The sequence below is a fragment of the Olea europaea genome, unplaced genomic scaffold (genome assembly GCF_002742605.1).
Source record: "Olea europaea var. sylvestris unplaced genomic scaffold, O_europaea_v1 scaffold3688, whole genome shotgun sequence".
Lineage (NCBI taxonomy): Eukaryota > Viridiplantae > Streptophyta > Magnoliopsida > Lamiales > Oleaceae > Olea > Olea europaea.
Genome location: NW_019256174.1, coordinates 19,754 through 24,959, shown reverse-complemented (window position 1 = coordinate 24,959; position 5,206 = coordinate 19,754).

Genomic DNA, 5,206 nt, shown 5'->3' with positions numbered 1-5,206 from the left:
AATAATCGCAGCTTGATTACATTACCATTAACCCCTGGAACAAGAAAATTCTGATAATTTTGAAAAAAATCTTGAGATATGTGTCTTCTGATTTTCATGGGATAACCTGTAGAATTAGAGGGTGTTACTGGTCAAGTTTATCTAATCAGCTCTTATTTGAAAGTTATTTTGACTAACTTCCTCATCAATCTCAACTTGTTTTGCTCTTCCATCATTTGATGTTTTTGTTTTTGTTTGTATTCCTTGAGTCCTCGAAGAAAACTACATTCTATTTTCAAATTAAATGGTTCAAGATCGTCGCTTTGAGAATGGAGCATACAACGAACACCATTTTTATTTGTAGATAAGAAAAATAAAATGATAGAATAAAAGTAAAGACAAAATAAACTAAAATTAAACGTAAGTAGTCCCCTCCAAAGGCACAAAAAACTTGTTACATTTTTCCTATCACAAGTGTGCGACATCGAGCAAGTAATATAATTGACCATTGAATCCAGATAATCATTCCCATAAAAGCTATTATTTATTCCTAGTTTATAATTTCTTCTTCTATTTGATCAAAACAATTAAGAGCCTGGTGATTGTTGTCTAACTATTTCTAACAATTTGAATGTTAATGGACACACACACACACACACAAAATCAAATTAGGTTTTTAAATATGAATAGAGTATTAGGGCTTATAATTTCATCTATTGATTACCTTTAATTCTTTAATCAAGATTCATAACATAATGAAATGCCTAGTTGAATTCTTTTAACGTATTTAATTTATCTCTCTTGAGCTCAAACTAATTATATTTAATCAAGTCAAGTTCAATGCACCTTAGTCAAACACATTCAATTTTTAAGCATCCATGTAGCAACCACATTAACAAGAAAAGGTGTCTCGATGCTCTTATGGCTAAGTCTTGATTATAGAGTAAAAATTGGAGGGTGGTTGAATTTATGAGGATAATAAGTCAAATCTCAATTGTTCAGTTCATATTTAGAAAAACGGAATAATAACAAGCCATGCAAACTTCCCAAAATTGTTTTGGGGCATGCACTGATTGCAATGTGCTATGTACTAAATCATGTCCCATCTAAGTTCATTAACAGAACTCCATACGAGCTATGGAAAGGTAATGATCCCAATTTATCTTATATGAAAGTTTGGGACTGTGATGCTTATTTGAAGCGCACTGAATTGGATAAGCTTGAGTATATATCCAATAAATATATATTTGTGGGATGTCCAAGACATATATTTGGATATTAATTCTATTATCCCATTGAGAAGAATGTCTTCGTCTCAGAACATATCGTTTTCTTAGAGAAAATATTTACTTTGGGAGAGGACAATGGGAGCAAAATAGAACTTGAAAGAGTTCAAGAGTCCACAAATATAGTTGACCAAGTAGATAAATCTGAGTTTGATCCCACACCTGATGAGGGACATACTATTGATCAGAAAGTAGAGACTCCTAAGGACATAATAGCTCCATTTAAATCTAGTAGGATCATTCGACCTTCAAGAATGTGCGAATCCACGATTACTAATTAAATATTATTAATCAAGGATAATGAACCTACTAATTACACAGAAGCAGAGTTAAGTGTTAACTCAAATAGATGTCTGGAGGCCATGGAATCCGAAATGAACTTAACCTATGAAAACAAGATTTGGACATTGGTCGATCGTCCGATGGGATAAAACCCATATATTGTAAATGGTTTACAAGAAAAATATCAATATGGATGGGAATGCCTGTACATACAATGCAAGGCTAGTAGCAAAACGTTAATTGTTGACCTTGATGAAACCTTTCGCCTATAGCCATGTTGAAGTCCATTTGAATTTTGGTTGCAATAGTTACGTACCGTGACTATGGATTAAATCAAGCCTCTTGGAGCTAAAATCTTCGATTTGATGGAAAAATCAAAAGGTTTGATTTTGTCAAATATGAAGATGTATTGTATGTTTACAAGAAGATAGTAGGAGCATTGTCAGATTCCTAATATTATATGCAAGATGTTTTGTTGATAGAAAACAATATCCCTATGTTTCAATCGTTGAAATAATGGTTGTTAAAGGATTTATTCATGAACGTTATGTGAGAAGCAACTTGATCTATAGAGATAGATCTAGAAGATTGCTTAACTCATCTCAATCTACATAGATAAAATCTTAAGAATTCATATGGAGAAATTGGTTTACTCTTAAGCGATGTGTTGGAAAGGTTCCATATGTGAAACAACCGTTGGTTCAGTAACAAAAACCTAATACATGATTGTTTCAAAAGCAGTAAGGAGTTGCAATGTGGATCAAGATATTCATTAATGAACTTGAAATAGTTCCTAACATTGTTGATCGCATGCCATTGTATTGTGATCACAATAGAGCCATCGCACAAGCGAAGGAACTAAGGCCTCTTCAATGATCCTAACATGTATTAAGGCGGTATAATCTTATCAAAGAGATAATACATAGAAATGATGTAAAGAGAAGAACAAATTTTCACATTTAATGATAATGTAGATCTATTGACAAAAAGTTGTCTTAGTATAAACATGATCGTCATGTAAACTCTTATAATATTAAATACATAGTAATTGGATCAAGTGCAAATGAGAGTTTGTAAGTGTTATGTCCTAAATCCAATCGACTTTGGACATAAACACTTTTAATATATAGTTGATGGGATTTATGACAGATCTATTATTTAATTAATGAATATTCAATTGAATTAAATAATGGAGTCCGTAGATTCAAATCTTAGTAATTTGTTAATCACAAGGAATTGTGATTGTGAGATACAAATTACATATGATTGAATTTTAAATCATCTGTGGTCATAAGTAATGACGAGGTACGGATATCGTTATTACAGATAGACCATCACGTGTGATATTTCTTACTTGTGAAGTAAGTAGCTGATGTCACAAGCTAAAGTACGGTGACACTTGAATGGATATATGGATGTTTTGTTATAGAACAAAACATTGGAGACCCGTCGAGAGATTCCACATGGATAACTATCTGAGTGTCAGTGGTTAATCTCTAACGTTCGATAGTGGGATTGGTCCTTTGACTTAAAGTCGTCATAATGCCTTATATGAAGACAGTCATGCTTTGACAGTGTTGAATGTTGCTCTGCCAAGGGCTGCTAATACGACGTCGTTCAGGTATGTCAAAAATCGTATGACAATTGTGATGACCAATAGAGGATTCATCATTCTTAGATAGTAAGAGATTATGATCTGTATTTTATTCAATTAAATCGATAAGGAAATCATTGGCCAAGGTGTACTCATAAGTTGAAAATGAGTTTTCGACTTATATTGACTTAATAGTATGAATGGAAAATATGATCGATAATCGAGATTGACACACTTCCATATCTTATAATTGATTCGATCATATTGACGAAAGGATTATAGTTTACGAAAAATGAACAAGTTTGGTTTTGTCATACCACGTGACATTTTTCGTCATATGTATTGCCCTGACACATTGCTAGACGTCAATCTGGGACGACAAGTATGAATTAGTGATAAATTAAAAGGGTGTTTTAATTTATCAATTTTAATTGGATCATAATAATATTTTACGTCGTTAGGTATCATGATCGGGAACCTGATGGGTCGCACACAAAAGGAGAACTGAAATATTGTGATTTGTCAGTTAATTAATTTAATAAGTGTTGGATAAACTAATTAATTGGGTTGCTTATTTATAGGTCCGAATTAATTAGATTAATTAATTCATGGACCAGATTTAATTAAATGGATTAATTAATATTGGACTGGGTCAGGCCAAGCCCGTTTAGACTTATATAAATATGTGATTAGGGTTTTCAATATCTTTTATAACATTCAAATCCTGCTTTGCATCCAACTGATTTAGTGCAAAAACCTTGGCCTTTTCTTTCTTGTTGTTGTCTTGATTATCATCATTCTTCTTTAGAGGTTTTGTACAATTGAGAGCAATATGTCCTGGCTTACCACACGAAAAACACATGTTCCTTCCAAGTAAGCATTCATCCCTATGGTGTAATGCTCCCTCTCGCCTCATCGATACAAACTTTTATGTTTGCTCGGATCATTCCACTTTCTTTTTCCCAATGGCTCCTTGCTTTCTTGGGCATATTTCTCTGATATGAAATATCATTAGCCCTCTCCAACATTCCTTGATTTAAAGTAAAACGATGAGACATAATGATCATGCCGATCTCCGGGCGTAGTTCATTTTCAAATCTCCTAATCTTCTTAACTTCGGTATCCACCAAGTGCGGAGCATACTTGGAGAGTTGCTTAAACTGCCTCTCATAATCAGTAAGTGACATGTCTGGGCTTTGAAATCTCTTAAGGACCGTGGAAAGTACTTTGCTATTACTTCATCGTTGAACTATTCCCAAGTCAGGTTACGCTACTGCTCCTCGTTCCTAGTGCGTGACATAGATTCTCACCGGTGACCAACTGCTCCAACCAACATGAATTCTATGCATAGTACATTCTGTGCATGCTTACAAGCTAGGTGTCGAAATATGTGCTTCAAGCCTCTTATCCATTCTTTGATAGCTAGTGGGTCGAAATCATCGTCAAAGGTAGGAGGCTTGTACCTACGAAAGTACTCAACCACTGAGATGGCTCCAAGGGCAAATAGAGATGCATTCTACTATGGGGTGCATTTTGTGGTGGGAGTGCTTGATTCTACCTGCTCAATTCTTGTACCACTCGCAATAAATTACACATCAAATTTGTGTGGGTAAGTGGTGCCATTTCCTAAAATTTTACATTAAGTCACCCCGTCACATATCGATACTAAGTCTAACATGTTATACCTATATTATTTTAATACATATCATAAATTTTAACGAAAAAAATAAACATGCATGTCTTAGATATTTAAATGTAAGAAATTTAAAAGATTTAAGTTATGCAAAAAGGTTTAATAAATTCATCATCTTACCCCTTTATGTACCTTGGAGTCATTGGAAGGTGATCAATTGGTGGTCGTTGAGTGTCAAAAATCTTTCATACTCTTACATATTTAAGAACTTTAAATTTACTTCATCCTTATATTTATATATCTTAGGAAAATATTAATTTTTAACAAACATTTCACAATTAAATGGCTAAACAAATAAGCATTTATTACACGTAACGTTTAAAACGTGGAAGTCCAATATTAATATAACATTGTCATTTTCCCTTTTTTTAG